Source organism: Solanum tuberosum, unplaced genomic scaffold, assembly GCF_000226075.1.
Source record: "Solanum tuberosum cultivar DM 1-3 516 R44 unplaced genomic scaffold, SolTub_3.0 scf00138, whole genome shotgun sequence".
Taxonomy (NCBI): domain Eukaryota; kingdom Viridiplantae; phylum Streptophyta; class Magnoliopsida; order Solanales; family Solanaceae; genus Solanum; species Solanum tuberosum.
Genome location: NW_006239065.1, coordinates 557,520 through 570,013, shown reverse-complemented (window position 1 = coordinate 570,013; position 12,494 = coordinate 557,520). Strand labels below are relative to the sequence as shown.

The 12,494-nt window shown below is 37.2% G+C and overlaps 1 long non-coding RNA gene across 1 annotated transcript; it reads left to right on the top strand.

The window, feature by feature from the left end:
- The first annotated feature begins 11,336 nt into the window (after positions 1-11,336).
- On the top strand, positions 11,337-12,032 carry LOC107061472 (uncharacterized). Its single transcript, XR_001473997.1, has 2 exons — positions 11,337-11,453; positions 11,529-12,032. It is a non-coding gene; the product is annotated as an uncharacterized lncRNA (long non-coding RNA).
- The last annotated feature ends 462 nt before the right edge of the window (positions 12,033-12,494 follow it).

Here is a 12,494-nt window from a genome sequence, read left to right as displayed (position 1 = left end):
GCCGATCTAAAATCTCAACCATAACTTCCTCCTAAGAAATTTTTTCATCAACTCCCATAACTTCTAAAGAAACATAGATGTCGGATAACCAACACATTTCTTCCATAGAGACATGGAAAACCGAATGCACCGATGCCACCTCATTTGGCAAATCTAGCTCATAAGCAACCTTACCAACACGTCTCAAAATGTAATATGGGCCTACATAACGGGGAATAAGCTTCCCTTTATTACGAAACCTCATTACACCCTTCATGGGTGAAATTTTCAAGTAAACCCAATCATGAACATCATGCTCAAGATCTCTTCTTCTTACATCGACATATAACTTTTGCCGACTTTGAGCCATTTTCAACCTTTCTCTAACAAGTCGAACTTGCTCTATGGCTTCATGTACCAATTTGGGACCTATTAGGGAAATTTTACCAACCTCAAACCATCCTATAGGAGATGTACACCTCCTACCATAAAGAGCCTCAACTGGGGCCATACCAATACTCCAGTGATAGCTATCGTTATATGCAAAGTCAATCAATGGAAAATGCTCATCTCAATTACCCTTAAAATCAATCACACAAGCTCTCAACATATCTTCCAAAGTTTGTATAGTATGCTCTGCTTGTCCATCGGTTTGTGGATGAAAGGCCATACTAAGCTTAACCCGAGTACCAAGACCCTTCTAGAAAGACTTCCAAGACTGTGAACTGAATTGGGTACCACGATCGAAAATCATAGACAAAGACACTCCATGCAACTTTACCATTTCTCTCAAGTACAACTTGGCATAAACCTCTGCCGAATAGGTAACCTTAAAGGGAAGAAAATGAGATGATTTCTTCATCTGATCTACTATAACCCAAATCAAGTCATGTTGTTGCTGGGTGCGAGGCAAACCTACAATAAAGTCCATATTCAAATCTTTCTACTTCTAAGTAGGAATGCTAAAATCTTGGGACAAACCTCCTGATTTCTGATGCTCAAATTTCACTTGTTGACAATTAAGAAACTTAGTCACAAATTCCACAATATCCATTTTCATCCCATTCCACCAATAGACTTCACGTAAATCACAGTACATCTTAGTGGCTCCAGGGTGAATGGAATACCGCAAACTATGGGCTTCTGACAAGATATATTTCGTCAAGTCATCAACATTCAGAACACATAAACGACCTTGATATCGAAGTACTCCATCTCTCCCTCGGGAGAAAGCCTCAACGGACTTCTTAAGCACCGATTCTTTTCAGTTGACCAAAATTAGATCAAGACCCTGTTTAGCTTTCATATCTGCCACTAAAGATGATTTTGAACCATTATGGACCATCACACCACCCTTTGTAGAGTTGACCAGCCGAACACCCAAATGGGCCAATCTATGAACATCGAGAACTAACTCTTTCTTTTCTTCTTCAATATGAGCAACACTTCCCATAGATAACTGGCTAAGAGCATCCACCACCATATTTTCCTTTCCGGGGTGATAGACAATACTCATATCATAATCATTCAATAACTCAAGCCACATTCTTTAGTAAAGATTTAGATCTTTCTGATTGAACACATATTGCAAACTCTTGTGGTCGGTAAAAACATCTACATGCACACGATACATGTAACGACCTGAGAGCACCCCCTAGTCGTTACCGGCGTATTCGACCTCTCGGAGGTCTTATACAAGCCCTTAGCATTTGTCATAGCATTTATCATAGAAAAATAGCGAAAAATTTTAAACTTTTTCATAATATAACACAAGACATAAAAGTCACCTCATTCAACCTTTAATACAAAAATTGGAGTACTACGTCTCAAGGTAGCCATCTTAAAACATGACTACAACACAAGAGGGACACAACCCCTACAATACAAAAGAAACTACTATCTAGTAAAGCCGCCCTAATCTCTTCATTAGTCATGGCCGGGGGAACCACTGGAACCTCATTATCTTGATTGCCTATGGGGACTTGGTCACCTTGAAGACGTTGGGGAGGAACTCCCCCATCCACATTCTCCTCTTCTGCTCTCCAAGGATTAGCCCTCGTATTCATAGCCTATAAACACAAGAGACGGATTAGGAAAGATACTCATAGACAAAAACTCTAAGGCACGACGTAAAGATTAATGAAAGAAGTGAAACTTCTACCGTCCTATAGCCTCTCGCTCATAGATGAGTCGCGACTCACACCGATGAACAAGACTCTACTAAACGTGGCATATGAGACTTTGAATCCTAAGGGACAATTTCCAAAACATTATGCCCTGCTACCAAGTTTGTAACGACCCGAGAGCACCCCCAAGTCGTAACATGCGTACTCGACCTCTCGGAGGTCTAATACAAGCCTCTTAGCATTCATTCATCGCATTCGGTGATAAAAACCGTAAGGAATTTAAACACTTTTTAAAACAAATTCATAATACTCATAAAATCTTTCAAATGTAACGAAGTAGAATTTCTAAGTCTCATGTACCATCTTAGACACGAATAGAACATCTTAGGGGCACGACCCTTTACAACAAAATATAAGTCTTATACAATTTCTAAGTGGAAATACTAGAAAGGGTTCAACTATGTCCTCGAATATATGAGGACATACCAAACTTCTTGAGAAATAGTCAATATCCCAAGCTTCCTCAAAAAATCTCTTCACTTTCCACCACCTACACTTGTAACAATAGAGAAATATGGAATTAGTACAATAAGTACTAAGTATGACGACCATGCAAGAAAACATGCACAACGGACATTTACAAGGAATGTATGCTTTTAAGACCTTTAACAAACCTTTACAACCACAAGCATAAACCCACATTTCAAGTCACCATTCACAAATAAGACCATATTCACATCATTTACAACTCAATACTTAAAAAAGATAGCAAAGTAAGTCCTTCATTACCATTTAAGCCTCTATCTCAAGTCACCCTAAGCCACACTTAAGTGAATAATGAAGTGACCGCCCATAAAACCTCTTCATATACACCTAAGTGTTCCTAAGAGTTACCATAGACAAGGGTTTTATCATTACATTATAACATACTGAGTCAACATTCTTTATAAAACCATTTAGGAGACACACAAGCATATAGGGGACAACCACATAATAGCCCTAAGGCTTAGGGAACTCACTTTAGTATCTTCTAAGCCTACTCGTGCCATGTGTAGATAGCATCTCATACTACTACCTACACGTTGTAGAACCTATCCAATATTAGAGTGCATATCCCATATGATGGAAATAGGCCTTAACCGACATAGACCGTTCTAGCAAGGTATGGAATCCGGAGTCTATCCTACTCCGTGGAGGTTGTTCTACTTGCCAAGGGTAGAACTAAAAGCAACCCATGTTGGCACATGGTTTAAGAGATGTCCAAGGATGTTCATTGTGCCTAATCTCATGCCCAACTAGGCCACCATCCTAACCACATCCACTCGGTGCTTAGCCTTGGTTTCCATAGAGTATTCAATCACATATGTACTAGAGAGGGTTCCTTTTCTAGTTCAACCGACTCATAGTACCTCTTCCCAAGAAAGGCCCCATTTCTTAGTCATAGCCAATCTAGGTTCATAAGGATAGTTCATTTGACTTTCTTAGATAAGGATTCTCATTCCGTTCCGGCTCCATCCATCTCTAAGCATTTCACTCAAGAAGGGAACATCACCCTAAGGCCCATCATTCAAGGTTATACATTTACTTAGGAAAGCTAGACTCATGAAAAGGCACTATGCTTAAGTCTTGCCAATTCAAGTCTTGGCCTAGAATTCCTCTTTTAGCATTTATAGGAAGAGCTCCATTACTAAGTCATAGCCCAACCAAACATTCATATACTCATATACATAATCAAGCTTTCATGACACAAGACAAGATACTCAAGTCTAGCATATGAGCTACAACATCATCTTATCTTCATCATAGTCCATCATCACCACATATCACCATTTCAAGAGAAACATGCTTTCACATTAGCATAACACCACATTATACAGTATCACATTAATACCATTAGAACATCTTCACATTATAGCTTCACACAAACTTTACATATAGCTTCATATAGGACTTTACATATAGCCTCATATGTGTATAATAATACAACAATGTAATAACACTCATATAATGTCCTTCGTGGCCTCAATTCACAACAATGCAATATTCCCACATTATACAACCACTTCACCAATGCCTTCATGGCTACAATTCACAATAATACAACACAAGAATAAGATATAACACTTCTGGATCCAACCTACCAACAACAATCAATTCAATAAAGAGAGTTCAAGCCTTCTTACCATAATCCAAAGCCATAGCCAAAATCACCAATACTTCACCCATAAGGCTTACCACCCATAATTCATCCATTATCAACAATTAATCATAAATAAACATTAAACAACACAAGAGATATCAATACCATTCACTTTACACATAATTCCATCAACTTTGAATTTATAGAAAAAGACGCACTTCATAGCAAATTTTAGGGTTTTGTAAAAGACAAGGGTTCATGGAGTATTTCATTCAAAAACCACAAACACATCAATTAATCCATACCCAAACGTTTCAAATCATTTTCATACAAGAACCCTTGATAGAATTCAAAAACAAGCTTTTAGTCACTTTTTGAAAACATTGGAAAATCCTTTGAAATTGACTCTAGGATTAAGATGAGTCCTAGATGAAGAGTCATCATACCTCAATTGATGAAATCTCAACGAAATTTGGTGGAAGGGAACCCTCAATTGAAACCCTAGCTCTCCACCTTCTTCTTCCTTGAACTCAAGAGAACTTTAGAGAGAGAAAGAACAAAGGGTTTTGATTTTGGAAGAATGAATTCAAAAACACCTCTTAAATGTTTTAATACCTTTAAAATACTTAAAAACACTTAAAATTATAATAACCCAGTACCCAAATTACCCCTCACTTAGTTGGACCTTTTTAAATAAGTCCAACTTGAGTTTTATTTACACAGATTTCGTCGGGAAACAAGTTCGCGACGTGGTGTTCCCACAAGTTTTCTAGAAATTAAATTCGAGACAGTAGAGTCCACCACATGTCAGCGATGCGGACCAAACATTTGTCCCTTGGTGGAGCTAGTCCGCGACGCGGACATGCTCCCTCCATGAGCAATGTCAAGCTGCTTTGGCAGCTTGCTTGGCCAAGGTTGGGGTCCTCCTCGGGGCGTCGTATCCAAACGTTTTGACCCTAAAAATATTTATTAACACACTAGGGTCACCTCCACTGATTTTAGACTCCAAATAACACATAAAAACATGAACAACATACTAGAACACACCAACACGTAAAAGACTAGTTTCCGAATGTCTTGGTCGTCCCTTGACGTTTGACTTCCAAACTCTTTAAAACTGACTTAAAAGGCTATTCTTCATTATTTTGACAAGTTATTTTTGCATAAAACCCATGTGAGGCTCTACTTTATCCTACTTTATTTTGAGGGTCGTTACAATACAAATAATGCCTCAAAATATTTAATCAAAAACAACCGCCGCTAGTTTAAAATCATGGGTACGATAATTCTACTCATGAATTTTAAGTTCCTTGAGGCAGAGGCAATCACTTTCCCATTTTGCATAAGCGCACACCTTAACCCAATTCTTGAGGCATCACAATAAACCACAAAGCCATCTGTCCCTTTTGATAATGTCAACACCGTAGCAGAAGTAAGTTTATCTTTCAACTCTTGGAAACTTTTCTCACACTCCTTGGACCATATGAACTTGGCCTTTTTTGAGTCAAAGCCATCAAAGGAGAGGCAATGGAAGATAATCCCTCAACAAACCTTCTATAATAACCGGCTAAACCCAAGAAACATCTAATATCCGAAGGAGTTAGAGGTCTAGGCTGATTCTTTACCGCATTTGTCTTCTTATGATCTACCTCAGTACCCTCACTTGAAATAATATGGCCAACGAAAGCTACGGATCATAGACGAAAGTCACATTTGCTAAACTTAGCGAAAAATTATTGGTCCTTAAGAACTTGCAACACGATCCTCAAGTGATCAATATGCTCATTCTCATTTCTCAAATAAATCAATATATCATCAATGAACACAATCACAGACATGTCAAGGTATTGTATAAACACCTTATTCATCAAATCCATAAATGCCGCTATAGTATTAGTCAACAAAAATGACATTACCAAAAACTCATAATGACCATACCGAGTTCGCAAAGCCGTTTTTGAAATATCACCCTCTTTCACCCTCAATTGGTGATAAATCGATCTAAGGCCGATCTTAGAGAAATAACTTCCTCCTTGAAGTTGATCAAATAAATCATCTATCCTTGGAAGAGGATACTTATGCTTAATAATCACCTTGTTAAGCTGACGATAGTCAATACACATATGAAGAGAATGATCCTTCTTCCTCACGAACAAAACTGGAGCTCCCCATGAAGAGATACTCGGTAGGATGAAACCCTTATCCAACAAGTCTTTAAATTGTTCTTTCAACTACTTTAATTCTGTTGGGGCCATACGGTAAGGAGGAATAGATATAGGTTGCGTATCTGGGAGAAGGTCAATACCGAAGTCTATCGGGTAAGTCGTCTGGGAACTCTTCGAGAAACTCTTTTATTATGGGGACTGACTCAAGAGTAAGGGTTTCAGAATCTACATCCCTCACCCAAACTAGATGGTAAATGCAACCCTTAGAAATCATCTTTCTAGCTTTAAGACAAGAGACAAATTGACCCTTAGGCATATAATCTCCCCCTTCCTCTCTAGGACATGCTCATTTGGAAACTGAAACTTGACTACACGAGTTCTACAATTAATAAAAGCATAACATGAATTCATTTAATCCATAACAAGAATCACATCAAAGTCTAGCATATCAAGGTCTACCAAGTCAACAAGAGTAACTCTATGGAACAAGGACACATGACACTTTCTATAGATCCTCTTAGCCATAATAGAATCACCAATAGGAGTAGAGACAGAAAAAGGATCTAACAACACATCGGGGAGCACATTAAACCTCATAGCAACAAATGGCGTAACAAAATATGAGGTAGTACCGGGATTAAGTAAAGCATATACATCATGTTGTAAAACTTTTAACATACCGGTAACCACATCGGGAGAACACTCTTGTTCACCACGAGTTTGAAGTGCATATAATCGGTTATGCTTAGGGGCATTGGGACCCGAACAACTAGGAGGAGCTTGCTTGCCCTCTCTTCATTTAGTCACAAATATTGGGCAATCCCTCATTTTATTACCACTCTTCCAACAACCGAAACAACCATCCGTGCCGGCTAGTCACTCACCCTCGTGCTTCCTTCTACACCTAGTACAAGTAGACATGGGCAATGAAGATCCACTACCATTCCCTCCTTGAAGCTTATGGTTAGACGCCCTATCTGTGTTGAACTTAGAAGGTGAATAAGAAGAACCTTGATTAGAAAACCTTTGGGGAAATCTAGAATGACCATGTCCATCGGACCTTGCGTGAGAAAAATTACTATTACCGGTCTTAGCCCTCTTCACCTCTATAGATTTTTCCTTGAGTTTCTCCTCTTTAATCAGTTGTGCATGAACCATGACGAGAGATGCCCATTTCATTAATGAGCATGGCGGTACGGAAGTCTTTAACCACCATTTCGGACACACCCGAAACAAACATACTCATTCTTGCCCTTGAATCGGCAACCATCGATGGAGCATACCTAGAATTGTGTGCAATTTAGAGCATATTCCCTCACACTCACACTTCCTTGTCAAAGGTTAATGAACTCAAGCACTTTGGCTTCCCTCATCTCAAGGGGAAAGTACATATCAAGAAAAGCGGCCTTACACTTCTCCCAATCAAGAGGACCCACATATTCCGGTCTCCCTTCTTTCCATTGGTTGAACCATGTTTGAGCAACACCTTTTACTTGATAAGCGGCCAATTCTGCCTTTTCCACCTCCATCACTCCCGTGATCATCAAGACATATAGACCTCATCAATGAACTCTTGAGGATCTTCCGCAACATTAGAACCATGAAACTCCAGAGGATTCATCTTAGTGAAGTTCCTCACTCTAGAAATCGTCGTACCCATATTTGGGTTCACAGGAACCGTAACGTCCCTATTCTCTTGGGCCATCACATCTTGAACCAAAACTTGAAAAGCAGCCCTAAACTTCGCATTAGTTACTTGCTAGGCCAATGGATCGACCAGAACTTGAGGAGCTTGGAGAGGAGATTCTTTTTCCTTATTCTCCCTCACACTCCTTCTAGCATAAGCTCTTCGACTAGTCCTATCCTATAGAGCATCCGATAAGGATTAGGAGAGAGACGTTATAGAGTTAAACTTTATTGCACGACTTAAGAGTAATAAAAGAAGTGGAGTTTCCTAAATATCTTGTAGCCTCTCATTCATAAATGTGGTGTGCTTCACACTTATGTACAAGACTCTACTTGACGTGTCTTATAAGACATCCTAGGACCATTCTAAACCTTGTGGTCCGATTACCAAGTTTGTCACGACCCAGGGGTACCCTTTAAATGTAACATGGCGTATAAAACCCAGAAGGATCCCATACAAGCCACTAAGCTTTCATAACATAAGAAATAGAACAATAAGAGTAAAACAATATTCCAAGTCCAACAATTTTTATAAAAGAAAAGCGGAAGTCTAAAACAATTGTCTCTATATAGTCATCTAGTATACTATAATGAAATTGGGCCTAGCCCATATATCATGTCCAAAACTGAAATACAATAAGGAAACTAGAACATTGAAAATTCGTCCTCGAAGCATGAGGGATCAGCAAAGCTCAGAAATCTCGATATCAAGCACTAGCCACAAAACTCAGAAACCTGACTAGCGGGACCTACATTTGGGGAAATGTAGGAAAGAGTATGCGTTAGTACAAAACAAAGTACCAAGTATGATAGCTATGAATAAAAAAATTAAATAATGATAAAAGGAACATTTCATTTCATGACATGCAATTGACCAAGCTAAAACATGATATATAAGGGTTAGAAAACATAAGTCATAAAACATGGTCAATGCAAGCTAACATCATTAAAACCTTTGAAAACATATGAGATACTTCTTGAAGTAACCTTAGTTCATTATTAATGTGGAAAATTGGCCTTAACCAATATAGAGACCATATGAGCAATAACAAGATTCTCTAGTGTCTCCCACACCAAAAAGGGTTGTCCTACTTGCCAAGGTAAGGACCAGTACTTGTAGCTTTAGTGGATCTACTAGCTAATGTCTATCTAGACAATCATCCTATGGGGGCAAATAGGTAAGGGATAAGGAGATTAAATTTAGAAACCTGGCCTCTACTAACGGGAGAGCTTCCATCTCAATATCCTCTCGGTGCTAAGCATAAATCCCATTGAAAAGTCATTTCTTACTTGTTCTTATTATCCATGTAAGGTCATGTCATCTTGCCAATCCAAGCTAAGTCATAAATAATGGAAAGGTATCTTTCAATAACCAATCAAAGCTAGGTTCATTAGGATAGCTCTTAATCTTTGATTCAATTAGGTGAGAAAATCTTTCAACCTTAGAATTCTTAGTATGTGAGAAAACCTTTCACATCATGCTATTATGTGTATATGAGAACAATCCTTTCAACAACACAACAACAACATTATCATTAATATTTCACTCTCAAAGCATCCTTTAAACATTTGCATAGATTTCATAAGACAATGCATAAGTCCATAATTTACCTTTCAAGGTTCAAAACCCACTTTCAATCATCAACACTTAGAAAACATGGATTAGATATGGATTTCATCATAAATTCATGTAAAGCTAGCAAAACATGCTTAATTTCATAAAACTCTTCCTTTATAATCAAAATCCCACATCATATGATTCATAACTTGAAAACATGATGATTAAATGGGTTCACAGGGAAATCATAGTATTTCATCAATTCATGCATAAGAGATCATAACTCAATCATCTAAATCAATAATCAAGAGAACCCATGACAATCGAAGAAAACCCTAACTCAATTGGGTAATTCTAACTTTAAAAATAGGGAAATTTAGGAACTCCGTGAATGGAAAGAATCCATGGATGAAAAGTATCATACTTCAAATCCCAATGCTTATCTTCAATGGTGATAAGGGAGGCTTACCTTGTAACCCTTGGTTAAACCCTTCTTCTTATTCTTCTTCAAGTTTCTAGAGAGAGAAATATTTTGGAGTGGAGAATTGATCTTCTTTTGTTATTTTTGAAGAATGAGTTGAATGGGTTTAATTTAGGGATTAAAATTATTATATATGGTTCTTAGTGAAGGAAAAGACCAAACTACCCATGAAACTCAACTTGCACCCATGACCCATGAGACACCACTAACGGACCGTGGTCAGGACGACAAACCATCCTGCACGGCAGTCAACGGTGGTCTGAAACCCCAACATGAGGGTCTTGGACCACGGACCTTGGTTCCCCCAACGATGTTTTGGTCCGGCCGTGGTTCTAACCCTTTCTGGGTAATGCAAGTGTGTCAACCACGGACCACACCTACAGTATGTGGTCCCATCCACGAGCCGTGGATTGTCAACGTGAGTTGACACCTGCAGCTTCTGGAAATGGGTAATTTTCCCTTTCGTGAATATGGGGTGTTACAAAACTTTTTTCTTGTTACTTTTTAATATAAGAAAAACTTACTTAATAAACAAATTATAAAAATTAAATTATAAATAATATGTTGACAAAAATAGTTATCATAGTCTAAATTCAAAACTCAATGAAAATATATATCTTATGAGCAAAACGTGCCACTTATAGCACTATAACAATGATACATCACAATTCTTACTGTACATTAAATTATTTAAATATTATGCAATATAGCGTATTTGAGGTTCTTTACATGGCCATGAAATTTTTTTATTTTACTTTTAAAATTAATGGGATTTGATAAGGTCATAATTTTTCATGAAAAGAAAATAATATAGGTCTCATTTGAAGGTTGAGACTCTGAACAAGTATTCTCTGTTTTAATTTATTTGGCTTATGTTTCTTTTTTGTCTATTTGAAAATGAATATCTTTTTACAAATTTGTTAACTCTTTATTTTCAATATTCCATGTGGCATGTTAAGATAACAAAATTAAATAAAATATTGATACATTATACATATCTTTAAGTTTAAGATTACAAAATTTAAAAATACTTTTTACTTTTTTAAAAAGAATATTTTATAATATTTTTTTTTTGGCATGTTAGGCCCTGTAGTTATTGACAACAAATAGGTCCAGCAATAGGTAGGTCCAAAAGTGACCGGCCCATATAAAAAATAGGTTTTGATGCTATCTAGAAGCCTCCAATATAATATCTCATTTGTCCACACCAGAGTCACATCTGGAAACAAATATTTGTATTTGACTCAAACCTATGTGCTCCCATGAAAGCTTTGGATCTGCTATGATGGTCAAGGAGTTGAGCTTTTTTTTCTAGTCTGTGAGTATTTCCTTGTGTTCCTCTTCATATTCTTCCTTCTACTCCTTCATTACTAAATTGTATTTGATGTTGTAGCAGCTTTGAGGAAAAATTTATTCTACGAAACAATAAGGATTTGCTATCTTGATTTTTTTGTCAATCTATGCGGTGAGTGCACTACGAGTGTTCCCCTTTTGGGTGTCGCAGATCCGAGAGACTTTTGTGCCAATGATACAATTCATCATTTTTCTTCTCTGGTACCGATTTATCTTGATTTACTCACTCCCCTATAACTTATTTAATAGATATGACATTGTAGGTTGAATCTGTGTTGAAGCATTAGCTCAATCGTTCACTTGTGTATTTGATGTTGGTCTTTAGTTAAATCCCTCACCTTTGTATTTTGTCGGTGTATGACCATCCGACAAAAAAAAATTGTACTTGTAGTCTTATGATGATGTGTTCCTCTCCTTCCCTAATATTCTGATTTATATTTTTAGTTTTTATCCTTTTGTTGGACATTTGTTGCTAGAGAAAATTCAAAATATCTCTGTTTTATTTGGTAATGTTATAAATGTAGTAAAAATGATTATTTCTTTCTTACCAAAGGCTTGAATGACAATGTAATATGCTAGTGTGATTACTTCTCTGTAGATATGTGTTAGTAGCACATGGATTGTTTGTGATAACTTCATGATGTGCTCAACTAGATTTGTTATGTGACATGTTACATCTCACTACCTTGAAAGAATTTGAACAAGGACTAGCAAGTCAATTTCTATTTTTTCCTTGGAAATCCCCATCGAGACATAATGATATATTGCTGCCCTATAACAAATGCCTTTTCCTCTATGTTGGCAATTTAATAAACTTCCTATCTTTTGACATACACTAATTCTCTGTTATGATTCTCATATAGAAGCCATAGGATCTACTGTCTAGATTGCCCCATATGTATTGCATTTTGATTGTTCTTGTTGTGGTGGCTTCCAACAAACAAATATATATTAACGTTTGGCTTCATATTTTATAAATGTAATCCATAACTTCTTGTGAAAAAAA